Below are 17937 nucleotides of genomic sequence, written 5' to 3'. Positions count from 1 at the left end.
AACGAATCGTTTATCTTCACTGCACAATTTATACACCACACTTTGGTACGATTGCAAACGGCTGGCATTCCCCATGTAGCTGTTCTTGCTGCTGCTGCTGGCGTACACCATCGGAGAGAAACAAGCGAAACTTTCAAAAGTTATAATTCACTCATTACATAACGCTGACATAATCTCGGGAGCTGCTTAAAGCATGACACAATTCACATCACATGCGGACTGATGCTACAAGACACAGGATCAATTTCCTCCAATAAATTTCAGATAATTTTAATACCACGGCTCCATAAACAAAGCGGTTTTCACACTCTACTGGTTTCTTAAAAGTAGGTTAATCTAACGAATAACATTGTTGTGCAAAACTATATAGCTCCAGTCCCACGCAAATGACTAAAACTGCACTGATAGTCTGTTGTATTTTTGCAATTTTTTATCCGATTCCTCTGTACTCTCGCACTACTAGGTCCTCCGATCCTGATCAACGTTGCGTTCATACAACCCTCGTACAGCATGGCAAGAACATCCACGCACTAACACGGACATACACACATACGGCAGCGAACGTCAGTAGCGTCAAAACAGAAGCGTACTCATCCCATTACGTAACGTCGACTGGCCTCTCAAAAGAAGGGAAGGAAAATTCGAATGCTGCCGGCCAACGTCAGTTAAAGGAGGTGAAAAAATCTTCTGAAATGATCGTCTCTTTACAAATACAAATCTTAAATTTAAATAAATCAAAACCAGAATGCAAGTTAAAAACCTATCCAATCTTTTTTTTTTCTTTTTTACATTCTATTTTTAAAAACTGAGGTCCACTGTTGTTATCAATTTAACTTCATCAATATTCACGATTCTGATGATTAATAAGCTCTTGCGAAAAGTTACCATACGATTTATACCTTCCGTTGCCATTGTACTAAATAGAATACTTTCCCCCTTCGTTTGATTACAATATCAACGTTCAAGCCGTTTGATTTTATTTGCATGTGAGATAGCACAAAACGATTGCCAAACCGCCCGTTCAAGGCCTTTGCAAATGGATTCCCTGTTCGCAGCATCCCGCAACATCGCACCGCGAAAGGATGCACACGAGGGAAGCCTGTTTTTCAATTCCAAACAATCGAGCAATTTGAATATTCAAAACTACTTGTGCTTGCGCCCGCGTTGACGAGGAAAAAATGAGAAAGCAAGGAAGCCACTCCGGACATTTGAGCATGAACAAAAAATGATTCACACAACACACAAACACACAGGCAGCAAAAAAAGGTACTAAAAAACCCCGATGGCGTACAATGCGCGAGGATAATTTGAACCCTCGCAACATTCAACATGGATGACATTTCCTTTGATATTGGCGCTGGTTGCTGACGAATTACGCTGTTACGAAACAAACAATGGTATTTTGCTCTTTCCGAAAGGGTTTGGCCAACAGACAATACCGCGCGTTCGAGTTACTCCCATCATCTTGCTTTGATCTTTTCACCGTCACACGCAAAACTCAATCCACATTCTGATCGTGAAGGGCTCTCGCTCCGGGCATTATCTGTGCTTGGTTGTATGGTGTTACACAGACGCACTTGTGCGGAAGCTGTACGGGAAGCGGAGGATCGATTTTAAGTTCACCGTTCACAAGTGCGAAAATTTGCATCATTTGTTCCAGCGTGAAACCGGACAATGGCTGCCTTCGATCGATTTTTCACACAACCACTTCCCTTTTTTTCCCGAAATTACGCGAACGTCCGATCCAAGGGGACACAGTGATCGTGTGTTGCAGTCTGCCGGAGATGAAAAAGGTCCATTAAAGAACTGAGTGTGTCGGAGGATGATTGAGAGAGAGTGTGGAAGCTAGGAAAAGGAACAAAACCGAAGATATTCCGGTTGATAGTTCACTGTACACAGAGTCCTCAGATTATACCGCAGTGCTACACGCCACTGTTGTTGTTTGGAAGGTATCACACGTTCCGGGGATCGCTATCGAGAACTGTCAGACGTAACGTACGTAGAGACTCTATACATTATTCACATTCCATTTATAAAATGCATGGCAGAGAAACTTGTTCCCGGGGTTCGGTCAATTGAAAATAGCAGTAGAAGATATACAAATCAATAAAAATGACGCAGTGAAAAAATGTTAATTTTTTTCCACAGTACTTTTTGTCACGGAACAGTGTTGGTAATGGGCTTCACAGAACGTATAATTTCAAATATACACTATTTTTTTAAGAAAATCCGTCGGATGAAAAAGGAATCGTTCAGAATGAAAAACAATCCGTATCGAAACATTTCAGTAAGAGCATTGTTTTCGAGGACTTTGGGGAAATTGCACCTATAAAACAGTACAGATCACTTATTCGCTAACATCGCCACTTGCTTATATTAAATGTATTTCACCACACTTTTGCACGATTCGACGATTCATCCACACCGTAATGTGATCTTCGGATGGCAGTGCGGTTGTCCACACATCGCAGAACCAAAGAAAATAATCACTGCTCTTAAATCAATCTGCCCGATTTTCACTGGAGGAAAAACACAAACGAATTCGCAATCAAAACTGGTTCATCCTCTGCCAGAGGAGGAAGATGGCGAGAACACGCACTCACACCATCCGCGTTGCTCAAGAGTGACCCAACGGTGCGGGATGGGGGGGAGAGATCTGTGACTGTGTGTCTCCACACAGCCAGCACCAACACACGGGAAGAGCAGAAGAGAAAGCGAGAAAACAGAATCCAAGGATCCACCGCTGCGTGCAACAGTGTGAGAAGGCGATAGCCAAATGACCCTGTGCTCTCGTATGTCGTCTACCGTTTTGATAGGTTCCTTTTTGTATCACTTTTATTTATTTCATTTTCCCCACCACCACCACCACCACCACCATCAATTGGCTTCCGGTTCGTGCACGCTGCAGTGGCACGGAAAAAAAACATGGCGCACGATCGCAAGGGTTTGCAGGCGAGCTTGGAAAACTGGGCTGCCCAAGAACCCACACTCACTTGGGCACGGGGTTGTGTTGTACTGGCTGCTATTGGGCCGCACCGCACGCTCACGTCGTGAAACAACCGCGTGTGCCTTCGCGAAGGCTCAAAACCGAACTGGCCCGCGGAATCCCGGTCATGGCCGGGTGTCCCGGGTTCAGCCGAACGGGACACTGTGTTCGCTTCCTTCTCCATCGACGACTCTCTTGGATGAAGGCGGCGAGAGCGCGCAGCCAGCACATGCCAATGGCATTCTGCTCTTCAGCAACGGGGGATGATGGGGGGGGGAAGGGGAAGATCGTTCTTGGCGCTCGCGAATAGCGCTCTCTGCGCTCCGGATGCCCTAACATTGACAACCCGTTTGCTTCCTTCGTTCGCCCGTCTCGGGAAAGTCAGCGCTCGGTAGATTCCGTACTCGTTCCACAGTTTTCCACATCGCGTGCAAAAATGTCGAAACAAACGGTACGTTCCCTTTCCGGGAGCGCGAGAGAAACGGATTCGCCAGCCGTTGGACTCATCTCCCAAGCATCAGCAGCTGTTGCGGTAGAGGGAGGAGATGAAGATGTTTTCTTCCATCTCCTAAAAATGAACGAGAAAGCAACACATTAGAACACTTCTAACATACGGTCGTGAAGGGAAATCTTTCGAAACTGTCCCATCACATTACCTCCCCCCTGGACACCCCTCCGGTCGGGCGATGCGCTCATCCTTGCGTTCTCCTCTTCACTCACCTTGTGAACGAAGCAGGAAAAACCAGCTTAGCAGTGAACGCGAATATACGCTTTCGACAGAGCCGAAGGAGAGCGAAAGAGAGAACAATGGCACAGCTCTTGGGAATTTCCACAATCATGACATGCCACTAAACAGGTTTGAAAAACTAACCGAGACGAGCGGTGGAAAAATACCATCCAAGCCAGTGATCTGCTGTGTGTTTTTGCTTCTCTTTTGTGAGATTTTTTTTTGTTTTTTGTATAAATTCATCATCTCCTTAGACATCTTCGCCGTTTCTGGGTGCTCTGTTTTTATCTCACGAGGCGCGCGAACGCCGCCATGGTGGTTTACGTTCTGCGGGTTTCGCGTCGCATGCAAAACGCTGTACGCATGCAGCATGCGATACAGAGGAATAAACACAAATGCACAACGCGGAGGAGCGCTAGCAACCACAATTCTTAGCCCAGCGAAGACAGGTCGGATTGCATCATGTTTGAAATTGTACCAGGCACATCTTAACATAGCTAACCTTTTAGTTTGTTGTTGAATAAATCCAAAATCTGACTATTCTAATCATTGCGTCATTATATGTGACTGTTGCATCCAAATGTGTAGAACTAGTGGAAGAAATAAAGCGATTGTCCAGAACAGAACGTCCAGACAAACTTCAAAAACAAAAAACTAATGAATCTAAACAGACTATTTGAAAAACAAAAACTTATCGTGATCAAATTTCAATATTGGAAACGGAACTACAGGGTATTTTTATTTAAGTACTTATACTACTATTTTATTTAAGTACTATTACTATTTGATTATAGTTCTTATAAAGGTGAGTCTTAGATTAATCCTCATACTTCAGCTACGGCAAGAACGTAATATAAAACAGGCAAGTTAAACCATATTAATTAATTGATAATTTATTCAAAGATAAGAACCGGAAAATTCTTTAAGTCAGGCCAGTTCAGTAAAGTTCCGCTCTTAATTGTCTTACACATGGTAAAAAATAATAATAAAGAGCAGCGCACTGAGAGCACTTGAAAAGAATGAATCGGAGTAAATTATATGCTAAATGAAACATTACATTTTCGATTGAAAATCAACACCCGCTTTTTTGTTCTGCTACGCATTGGCAATTTTTCCGGACCAATGCACTTCCCATTTACAGTGGAAAACTGTCCCACCCCCAACACACATCCTTATCGCATGTTGCTCACATCAACATCGTCACCAACTGGAGACGGGAAATGCTTTGCCCGATGGCAACAATATTAATTAGCAGTCCGCATTAATTTACATAAATACTGCGGCACAGGGTTTCCCCAGAGCTGGTAGATTGACGAATTTATTTTAAAGTGTACTCAAGTGGAAAACGGGCACATGTGGTCGCTACGCGGGACAGATTATTGTATGCAATACACAGAGAAGGGTAGATGCAAGTGTGAAAAACCAGGCCATAACACAGGAAATAAATGCTGAACAAAGCATGTGTCAATTATAAAATATAGACTCATGACAAAACTGTGAGTGTGTACCCGTATCAGCCACATCCGAATGGCTCTTCATTTTCCACATTAATGGAGGCGCCTCGTACTTCTCTTTTTTTAATTTGTTTATTCGTAACTATACCTATGTTAAAAACTATATTTTGTTAAAAATTTAGTAGTTCCACAAATAAAAATGGAGGAGAAAATTAAAAATAAGAGATTAATTGCATGATGTTAAAACATCTTTGATTCATCCGGACCAGCATAAAAATACTACGATAGCAAATTAGTTTTTTCTGTATAATACAGAGTGCTTTGCAAATGATGCCACTATTTGCATTATCAATTTCACTGTCAAAAGTCGACCACAGTCAACCCTGCCATCGTTGGCCGTGATTTGAAGCCGCATTCAACCCCGACAGCTCTGTTGCACTCCAAACCAGTCCGCTCACTGTACAACATTTTTTCAGCACAACACAAAATACCTTCTCGTTCGAAACCTTCATCGCGCGCGACTGTGTTGAGCAATACCTGCACATCGCTCGCAAACCTAAACCATCCGAACTGCGTTAGAATTGGAACCGCTGCCACGGCACAGAGTCCTCAAAAATACTTGCAAGCATGTACAAGTCACAACTACCAGCACGCGTCACGTACACGAACGAAACACGCCTCTACTTGTCTGCCCGTCCGTGTGCCAATGGTGATGAAATAGACTGAAGAAAAATCGATTTTCCTTTCCTAGTTTGACCGGTCTGCTCGCTGCTACGCCGCACAGGATGGCGTCTCTCTCGGACTACCGATACAGCGCACCATGAACGGTTGGTAGGAGTGAGAACACTTCTAGCTGCGACTATAAACCCACTCAAACACACACGTGCAGACACGCCAGAATAAAAAACAGTTTGCGCGCCATGCTGTTACTTTTTTATTCGTTGTTTATTTAGTTATTTATTTATTTATTTATTTATTTATTTATTGCTTTCATCAGCACGGACGCTTCAACCAGTCATCGAAGTAGTTGGTTGTAGTGGTGAAAAAAGTATGAATCGGTCAACACCACACGTGTTCAAGGAATAAAAAGCTCAAAACATGTGTACGATCAAAAGGTAACAAATTTTCAGCTAGAGTTTGTGAAGAACAACCAACTATTTAGCACTCATTATAATATATCTAAGGTAAAACGTTCGTTATTTTTATTTTCGTTATTTTTATTTAATTTAATCCCAATTTATTTATAATTTAATATCGCAATTTAATTTATATTTTTTTAAATTTAATCCCACCAAGTGAAGTACAACAAATGAAATGGAGAAAAGAAAATTAAACACTAGTTGATGGAAACTATCCCGATTGATAAAATAGTAGGGGAAATTGTGGCAAGATGCCCGGGTAGGGTAAAATGCACCGGAATTTTTTTATAGCTGAAACAAACCATTTCTAAAAATTCATTGGTGTGTCTGATACATCTTATGTGAATTTCAAGATTTAACAGGAAAAACAGGGCAAGGCAAATTATGTCTGAAAGCATGTAAGAATCCTAGGATAGTTTAAGATATAACAAGTATTTAAATAAATTGTTGCAGTCAATCACACAATCATCAAGTACCTTAATATGCTACATAAAGAATACTAAACAGAATTCGATTAGTAATCCTTACATTCTGGTTGTGGGGTACAAAAATAAAAATATTCTTCAATCAAGGCGCAATATGCGTTTTGTCCCACTTTCTGGGCTATTTTGCCTTACATTTTTAACTGAAATGTTGAAAAGAATGCTTTCAAAAGTCAAAAGTTGAAAAAAAACGTTATAAGAGTTTTGATGTCGTTTTATTGTTTTCTTACTGGCAGAAGGAGAGAGGTTCGAGAATAGATCTGTGAAAATTTGGAGTATTTTCCATGAATGGTCTGCGAAAATGTATGTTTTCCCCTAAAGGAGGTCATTTTTGTCCCAACTTTTCCTTGATTTAAAAAAGGTAATCATTAGGAAAAAGTAATAAAAAGGCGAATACTTATGGAACTGATTAAAAATTAACCTACAGTGCGATTTGCAATGTTTTGTTTCTTCCTTTGTTTTTATAAACACGTCGCTCTGGCGCCTCTCCTACTCGCTGTAGCTACCACCCGATGCGTATAAAAACAGAGCAGCGTGAAAAGTGCTGCCGTATCTCGACCTACAACACTGCACCAACGAACTGTAATGCGCACAGGAGCCCGACAAAACCAAACATCCACCCCCAAACAGACGAACCACCAGCAATCGCCAACGAACAAAGCAAAGCAGCGACTCCATAAAATCAAAATCAGAGGCCGTTCGAATCCTTCCTTAACCTTCGTTAACCGCAACACTGCTCCTACGCCTTCGCTCCGTAAAGAGTTTGGCCATGCGATGCTGCGGGCACCAGCAGACAGCGAAGTCTCAATCGGTGCACGGGCTCGGGGCAAAGGGCCACCACACCAACACCATCATTGCATAGCGACCACCAATACCAGAGCAAGACCACACCGCACCAACACCGAAGTGCAGCTACCACATGTCCTGTCCTGCCAATATAATCACAGCTTCCAACACCAGCGCCTTTTAAAATAGGTCACTTGTACATACTTTTTCTCTGACTCGGCCGATTGCAAGACAACCCATCACGATTTCAATTTTTCTCTCCCACACTCACGTTGTCTCTCTCGTGTTCGTTTTCGAAACACTATGTTCTCTCTTCCTTGCTCTCTCGATCAAATGCTCTCAAATTTCCCACATTTCCACTCACTCATAATCACAGAGTGTGTTGTGCATGCATAAGTTTTCTGCGCTGCACCATGCCTTACCTCAATAGTGGTTGGGTTTGGCAAGTATACCAACATAAACCACCAAAACCACACGTAGATTTTTGGTCAACGCTGTTTTTAAAATCAGCAGTCAATCACCGTGCAACTCACAGGGGCAAAGAAAAGCGATGAGGTGTACACTTACAAAGCCTCCACAAAAGCCTCCTCAAGAAACCATTTTCTTACTCTCCATACGCATGCTATAAAATGTATTACGATGCGTCATCATACTCTGCCTTTTTTGGTAACCGAAACTTACCCGAACCACAGTTGTTTGCTCATGAATTTTCCGCAAAAGATTTAACACATTCAGTGACAATATCCGTAGGCCTACAGCAAAAACCCTTTTCTTCCATTATTGGCGGTGAGTGGGAATCTCAGAAAAGGCTGGAGAAAGCGGCTCCGGGTGGGAGACGGAAGGTGCTTACGCTGACTGGACAAAATTTTCCAGGAAATTTAATTTTCACGATGATCGCACCGTATCACGCGTGAGGAGCGAGCGAATGAGAAAAACGGAATGCTTTTTCGCAGCCCGCTTTTGTGCAGTGTGTTCTGTTTGGGCAAAATTTTAAGCACGTTTTTTTCACTGGTTCGGTGACACACGCACGACTTCTACAAACAACGGCTGGCAGCGTCCCATTTCTCCGTGAAGGTGGTTTTGCTGGAAATGGAGCATAAGAGAAGCAACGTGTGTCTCGATAAAAAGATACTCCCCCTCCCGGAGGCGTTCGATAGGGGCAGAGTTTTACAACATGTGCCTGAGCATTTGTGTCGAAAGGAAAAAAGTAACAAAAACAAACGAACCAGTCAAGAAGAAGCTGCTACAACACATAAATAAGCTCTTTCAGGGAAATTGGCTAACGAAAGACGGCTCCGAAGCTTATTATGGAGGCGCCTTGTCGTTCATGCTTGGAAAATGAAATGGTTTACTCCTCCCGGACAATGTTTCCTTCTTAGGTTTTTTATGGAGGAAGTATTAATCCTGGTACACACGAGCCGGTAAAATAGTGACTTTTAACATACAAGTAAACTTAAGTAGAATATGTTCAAACAAATGATTATATAACTCAGACACTCCTTAAACATACATACTCTTGTATTATATACAAGACAGTCTAATTCAATTAACTAAGAAATTACCATGTTTCAATGAATAATTCAATACTAACATTACGAAGACAAGCGATGACAACCAATCGTTCATGTGAGTAAATGTCCTACAGGTATATTCATCAACCTTGAGAAAGCCCAATTGTAGGTGAAAGTAACACGATAATGAGTAGAGGGTTCAAAGACAAATTGCTATGCAAGGCAGCCAAGTATAACAAGGTACACGCTATGATTGGGAAGCTATAACGTTAGTAACAGGAATCAGCGGCTTAGACCAGCATATATAAATACAGGAGATAATTAATAAAGAATGAACCGGTTCATGTTCAATACATAAATCTTTGAATACTACAAAGGAGGGGTAGAAGAAATACATAGTTCTTTAAATTTCCTCCAACAAGCGTAAGCTAGGTGTTTTCAATATCAGCCTTTTAAGTAGTAAAATTCAAGATTAAACCTCTGATAATAGGCATGGTTTATACGTTCTGAGAGTGTTTCGTAAGTAGTAGCGTAAGTAGAGTGTAAGTATAATATAAAATAATTTAAACATAGATCAATAGGTAGGCATAAAAGAAACATAATGATTGATTTGAAATATTCAGATTCATATTAACCCGGATTTGATAGCATTCTCAAACTAATATTTGACAGTTATTTTAACAATATTTGACTAGTAATAGTACATCCGTAAAAATTATAAACTTAAACCCAGTACATCGGTTGCGCTGGTTCAAACTCAGCTAAAGGTATAAGAAAAAAGAAAAGTTGGTCCCATCCCGACGAAAGCGCATGAAAAATGATCTCGATGAAATCAAAACAACGTCCCGTACGGAAAGAATGAAGTCATTCTCCGCAATCGCTCATCCTATACCCACCAACCAACCAGGTCAACTCACCACCGCCATCGCGGTGCTATGAACAGCTAAGGAACCGTAAGGCACTTCTCATTCTCCACGTTGCACGTCGAAAGTTTAATTCACAATGTTTGTTCTTCGATTTTATTCGTTTACTCATTCTATACCCTCTGCTAACACGGCCCACCAGGCGCCTCCATCCGCGCCTCCATCGATTGCATTTCGGAGCCGGGTTCTCCAGGGAAGCCCAGCATGCGAACGTGCTAACCAAACGAACGACGGAAAAATTGCGGAAATTAACGCAAGCGCGCCACTGAAATGGTAAATTAAATTCATCCATCGAAAATCGCAAGCAACACTTGGGCGCCCTTACTGGCGGTCAGGGTGGTGTACGTGGAAAGTGGAAGAAGGATTCAACAATACATACCGAGGGGAATGAAGTTTATCCAGCGTACGATGATGATGGGAGCGTCGGACGAGCCGCTCCTGTTTGCCGAAGCGCCGAAATGGGAAAAACCCATTGCAGCCCATACCGACTTCCGAGCACCGGGCCAGATTACTTACACACCAATTTCGCAAATACACACACCGGAAAAAATCAATGCCGGTGAAGCCAGCGAGTGGTGAAATGCAAGCCGGAGTTCAGTGAAGCTTTCGAATGCCCACACGAGCACAACAACCGTAATAAAGTGCACCATAACTTTACTTTACGCTACAGAACTGGCCACGACAGATCGGCCAGCCGGTTGGAAACAGTTTGCTCGTTCAATTTAAGTAGCGGCGTGTTGGCAATTATGATGAAATTGAAGCTTAAATCAAACCCCTAATGAATGTGGAAGAAAGGAACCTAAAATTACCTTCTTCTTCATTTTGCATATCCGTTTGCTTGCAACATTGATATTGTTTTTAAAAATTTCTTCGAAATAGAGCTTACCATAAATTGTTTTTTTGACGATAAAACAATGTTATGGCACAAAACCCGGCTGTCAGAAATATACACCGTGTTTGTATGATTTAAAGCAAGAATAATCCACATTTTTACGAGAGAAAAGAGTGTACATTACAACCTTCAACTTGTTAATACATTTTTATGTTTGAAACAATAAAGAAAGAAACATAATGGTAACAGCAATGTTCAATTTCTTTGCAAACCATACAATATCATGTACAAACTACTTTAGCAGATGGTAAAAAATTTTAAAAACTGATAAAATATTAACCATTAAAAGTTATCCAAACCAACTAGAAAATAAATAATAGCAAAGGAAACAGGATTCTTCACTCAACAACGGTGGTAGCAAGCTAACAAGCAAGCGTTTGCTAAGAAAAACTTTAAAGACATTTCATTCCGAATTGCAAACGCTTATAGTCACGCCATATCATGATTCGGAAGCCTACAAGAGCACACACAAAAACCATCGAAACGATTCCCCGCCCGTTGACACCCATTTCAAGTGGAGTGGCACCTATCTCGAGTCACTGCGAACTGCACACTTGGTAGCTACACAACTGTACCGAACGAACCCCAAGGGCACTAGTACCAGGAATTGAAATTAAAAAACCAATAGACGCGTAGACTCGCGAATAAACGCGGAAAAACATGTATTTTGTTCGTTTTTTTTCTTTCCAAGATTTCAATTTTCCTTATCGGTCGTTGGGAGAGAACCCGACTGAATTGATGATGTTTTTATAAGGAAAAGAAAAAAAACGGAACAGATTGTTTTTACTTTTGGTTGGTGTCTGTTTTTGTCTATGAAGTTGAGTTCACGGGACCAGAACGTTCGGGCAGTGGCTGAAAATCATACAAAATCAGACAACACCATTCACAATGAATTTCCCAACCGTATTTAATTGAATCCGGGCAGAATAGGAAACCCCTTTCACAGACTTTACCCAATTTTCCGCGTCCGTGAATTGTTCTGCGTATGCATTAGCAAGTTTCTCGAGCAAGTTGAGAAATTCTTGTCCGGACGGCTAAAGAATCTTTGCATGCAATAACAAAGTCTGTACTGTGTGTGTGTGGATCTGTGTATGTGTGAAGGTTTTTTGCAACTTGTATTTTAGTTCAAGGTTGATGGGGAAAATTAATGTGTCAGACCGTCGGCACTCTGCCGGAAGTAACAAGTAGGCACCGTGACGTAACGCTGTCGGTCGGTCATTCAGGACAACATTTTGTCCTGAAAATGCACCGCTGCAACATACAAACATATCTATAACAACACTTTCAAACGTAAACAAGAAAATTTAAAAAAAATTAAGTTGTCCATAAAACTGAACACTTTTTACACTTATCTATTTGATTATTTTGATTCACAATAAATGATAAATGAACACAATATAAAGCTCAGTATACACAGCTAGAATATTAAAATATTAGAAAATATTTTGAGGGGGCAAATCTTTAAGCGATGAAACAAAAAAGGTCTTAAAAATGAAAAAATATGCTTTTCCACCAAGACGCGGGTGGGAAAAGACTAATGTATGCAAATAAAGCGAGACGATGATAGCACTTTAAAAGAAACTGTTACAAAAAGAGCACCGAGAGTGTTCGTGAAGACAGGTCTGTTGTTTGCACAATCGCCGGAAATGAGTCAGGACGAATAAATGCATATTAATGCTACCAACGAAAGCTGCTTCAAGCAGTGTAAAAGTGAGTATAAAAAATTATCTACACTTCACCAGCACCGTCGGTTTGATTGTGCGTTTCGGCACGAAGTCGAGGGAAAGATTGAGCATTTGCATTAGCGAGGAGAAAAAAATAATGTTCGCTCTTGTTAAATCTACAGCGGGTAGGTGTTGAAAAACTCACTTGGATTGTTTCACTTCTTTGCTGGCAAAGTACGGATTCAGCTTGAAATAGATAAACCCAATGCTAAAAAAGCTTTTAAAAATTGACATTCGCATATCGTTTTGTAAATTAGTTTATCACCATAAACACTGATACAGCCATAAAGTTAACAGCCACAATGCCTTCTTCACTTGGCGTAACAACCTTGTTGGTCATGCCTGTCCCGTTAAGAGCTTACAAGACATTTACCCTATGTGTACGTGGATATTCAGCCCTCTTGTACAGGGAAGGGTCCGGTCTCGGTTGGGATTCGAACTCACGTCGTCGAGGTGGTGAGCCCCAGCGCTCATGGGCCGATTTTTCTAACCGGCGCTACCGCTCGGCTGCCGCGGACTCCCCATTATCATACGGTATAATAAATATCTAAAGAATACACTGGACAAAAAAAATAACAGTCGAAAGAAGTAAACAACCGAATGAAATATTGAAAAAAATTGAAGCACCACGAAAGAGCTAAATGTAAGTGGAAATGTCGAAATAAAATGTTATCCGATGACCAATCACAATTTATTGTGAACGTTTTCCATCCAAAATCGTTCCAATCCGATTGGACATCTTACACCAAATTCGTCATTTTCCCACGAAGCAGATTTGTGTTCGAACATCCTGATAAATACCATCTCACCGGTGAAAAGCGCACCACTTGACAATCTAAATAAATGATACCAGGTTCCGCGAATACCGACGAAAATCGAAAGCAACCGTAATGTATGTTCCAACGGTCAAGCCACAATCTCTCGACGGTGTCCTACGACCTACACACAATAGGATTTCACAATAGCGCACCCCGACGGAATGGACCAGAACCACATCGGTGTCGGTCGTATACATGTTGTATTTCTACATATGTCTGTGTGTATGTGATTGAAAAATGACCAGGATGAAAAAATAAAGAAAAAACTTCCACGCTTCTGCACGGAAACACGCGATGCCCGGCACGGTGACGTTTCATTTTTTTTCTTTTCGTTTTCCTCTTCCTTTCCAAAGCATCTGTAAAGCATTTGTTTTGGAACAAAGTCATGATTCCATCATTTACCATGAACCTGATGGCGTCGTCCTGTGGCCGTGACCGTCAATAGGCTGGGTGAGTACGGAAAGAGTATTGGAGCTTCGACCGATGGGACCCGATTCCGCTACAGGACAATTGACGACTTGCGTGTACGCCTCCACAGAAAGGGAGGCAATTTCCGACGTGTAGTGAAAAGCATGTTATTCTTTCGTCTCGACGGTAGTTGTTATATAAACAGCACTAAGAATGTTTTGGGCATTAGGGGAAAAAGTGTAATGAACAGTAAGCTTAGTTTCTTTTTATAGTTAAGAACTGGAAAATTTGTTCTTGTTTATTTATTGTATTTTTTAAAAATGCTAAAAACGTCGATGTGACCTTTTGTAAAGCTGATGGAGTGTCAGTTGTCAAATTAAAATAAATAAACCCTTGATTTTGTACAAAATGCAATAACAGTGTTGGTCACTGTATTAATAGCCGTACAGCACAGCTAGAAGCAATTCTCATGAAGCTAGATAGCCTTGATCATCGCACACGTTATGGCATCGTTTCATGCAAGTTCTTTGCAGAGTTTTCGCGTACACGATGTGTTCCGAACCCCTTTTGCGCTAGATAGCAGCGGGTTTTCCCAGGGTGTGGGCATGTTGTTCTTTTTTGTTCCTCACAATTCGCTACACCATAATCCATTATCCGCCACGTGGAACGATTTGCCGATTTGAACTCGGTTTGGCGGGGTTTTTCCCGCCTTTATGACCCTGACACCCAGTTATCCAGGATTCCGATGGTAAACTCCATCAATCCTACACAAAACGCATCAAACCGGCAGCCCGCAGCAGACGGTAATGAGTGGAAAATCACTGCCGGAAAATTGTTATGTCGCCTGGCGACGGCAAGCACGGTAGGGCAAACGTCAAGGCAACTAACTTTTTCTTGGAATTGCGACTCGCTTCCAGTTGTGACACTGCAGCCACGATACACATAGCTTTACTGCCATTGAGACGTTTTCCTTTATGACAAACGTGGGAAAATCCCGCATCGGTAATGTAAAGTTTCCTACAAGCCGTTATTTGAATAGAGCACTGTTTTAAGCATACTAACACAGAAAGCTATTTATTCTTTTTGTAAATAATGATGGTATCATAGGTAAAGACATGAAAATAACTGTAGTTTCATATAGCATGGTTTGTCTGCTTGTCTTCTATAACATTACCGTTCAATTATTTTATATCTAACGAAAAAGTGGTGATGTTGCATTTCTTCTGTCTTTATTTAACAATTTTCATTTATCAATTGGTAATATAATTTTAAAAAGATAAATTAATCAATGATACATAAATAGTTATGTATAAATCGAAATGATGGCTCGTTTATCATACTTTTTATATAAATTTTTAGAATTCAAATGAAAACATAATACACCGGCCAATATCATGTGAGTCACCATTTCTTTTATCAGAACATTTTTATTTTGCAATAAACTATGAAAGTTGAACTAATAAGAGATGATTACATTTGTCAACATTTGGCAACAAATCTAACCATCTAATAAGTAAAAAAGGTTGCAGCAAATTACTACTTACTAGTATGTTCTCTTCAGCCCCAAACCGAAAAGCTTTACCAAATTTCACAAATGCGCGTGCAACAGTAGTTGGACGCAATATTGATTTATAGCTTAATGAAGGACCGTAGTTAGCAGCAAGATTAGTGTTTTTCGTTTCTCTATTCGGTTGCCGTCAGCATTTTTCCAGTCTCATAATTATACGATGATGACGATTCACATTTCCAACAGTCCGATGAGTGGAAAGATGCCGCCCCAACTGTTGACGAGTGGCACGAAATGATATCGCTGTGCGCTCTGCGAGCGGTGAAAGAGTGCACGAAGAGGCAAGACATGCAAAAACGTTGCAGAGTTGGTGAGAAATAAAATTAAATGAAACTTTCATTAATTATGAATGACCATACAACTTCGTTTCGGAACAGCCTGGGGTTCTGAAGCATAACTTGAGGACTTTACTCGCTCGGTCAAAACAGACACAAATATCTGTGATACAGTTGTTGATGACCGAAAGGGCCCGAAATGAAGCCATCAGCCGCGTCTGTACTTTCCAACTCGAACTCACTATGTATCAAAGTTTTTCTCATATATAATGCAATATTATCTATCTATCCTATCTTACATTTCATTTAGTTGTTATTTCCGAATCAACTTTTTCATAAAGCATGATGTACTCGGATATTTTCGAGGTGGAAGACACAATAATACCGCACCGAAACTATTCAGCTACCATTTCCACAGTACCTACGTCCGAAAATTCGACCCAAAAGCAAGGACAGCAAAATACTGTGCCGTAAGATTCATAGAAAGATGCCATCGGGTGAATGCAAGTAATAACAATAACCAGGCTGGCATTACACTCGTCTGTACTACACAACATCTGTAGTCCTAGTCATAAACTCCCAGTCGCAATCGGGCCAGTCCTAGCGTAGGAAGCGTTTTACATTATTCATTAACCTGTTACAGAGTCAGTGCTCGATTTCTCACTTTTCTACGTCGTTGTACATTCGTTGGCCAAGTGATGACACTGGGAACTACGACATCAGGTGTTCGGACGATGCATGCATCCACGTCGATCGACTGAAAAAGGACAAACACAGGCTAAGCCCGCACGAAACTATTTCAGGATGGAACCCACCATGGTTCGTGCTTGGTATAAGAAAAATAAAGCACAAGGGAAACATACAAATGAGGACCTCCCCGTGCAAAACATACGGGGCCAGATAATTGCTTTGGGAAAAAAGGAAAACCCAAAATGCGTTCACACCTGAGCTTTCACAGCAAGTTTGTGGTAGGGCCCTAGCTTGGGGTTACTGATTGACGAAATTGAATCCAACAAAGATGGTAAGACAAACAATTGACCAACAAACAGATAAAACATATGCAAAGCCGTAACTTTCTTTTCTCGGTTCATTCACATCATTTACAGCACAATTTAAAGATTTTTTATTGCTTTACTAATGGAATGTTAGCCCAAACTGACATTCTAGTTGGAGTACCCCAAAACAGCTAAAGTATATTGTTCGTATTCAAAGATTAAGATGAGGAGAATCCAGAAACAAATTTTAATCTCGCTTTAAAAGATTCATGATCCCCAAAATGATGCAAAGAATATTTCAGATTCTGAATCGGAATTATACAACTCTCGTTAATTCACAAGGAGCAACTCTAATAAGTTAATAAATCTATACAGAAAACAGCATAATTTACAATCACTATGGCATCTTGGAATGTAACATCTTTACTCCATGGAAAAACATAATGCGCTATAACATCAATACTCTTTTCAGCATTTGTGTCCTTTTACAACAATTGCTAAGAAGCAGTTGCTTAATATCTCCATCCAGTCTGTCATCGTCCTTAATAAGACGAATATTTTGTTTCAAAAGAAGTTATACTACTTCGTTATCTGATAATAAATGTTTCTCACCATTTTCAAGTCGCGCACACACAGTGAAGAAATAAATTTTGTTGTTTCATTTGGGCGCAATTACCACGTCCAATCGTAAACTGCTCAACTCAATTGGAATCTTTAAGATTAGCAGGATAAAGCATAAATTTACAGTGAGGGGTTTTGTGACCATCACTTGCATCAGTCGTTTTTGTCCGTAAAATCGGTTTCTTACACACCTGATTTTATGTGGTGCTCCCAAGTGTAGGTAGGCTCGGCATAACTGCATGAAATCGAAATTACAAGATGCAGATATTTAAGGCAACAATTTACTTCGCAACTAAAGTTAAAATTTCTTAGAATTCTCTAATTATTATAATGAAAACTCTTAGAAAAATTGACAACGAATTCAACGTCCCTCTTTCTCCAGCGAAAACAAACGGTTAGAAGTTTATCAAATCATCACTAATGAGCCCATGGGTGAGGAACATTCTTTTGAAAGCAGAAAGCTGACGTTCATTTACGGCTTTCGAATATTTGATGAACCGAAAACCTTCTCCTTCCATCCTGTCAGACACTTTCCATCTCGCTTGTTCCTGCAGCTCGATTGATCGAAGTTTGATGAAAAGTCCATGGCGCTCCCCGGTGCTATGGACTGCATTATGAAAGACCTCTAC

The sequence above is a fragment of the Anopheles ziemanni genome, chromosome 2 (genome assembly GCF_943734765.1).
Source record: "Anopheles ziemanni chromosome 2, idAnoZiCoDA_A2_x.2, whole genome shotgun sequence".
Taxonomy (NCBI): domain Eukaryota; kingdom Metazoa; phylum Arthropoda; class Insecta; order Diptera; family Culicidae; genus Anopheles; species Anopheles ziemanni.
This window is presented reverse-complemented; position numbering follows the sequence as displayed.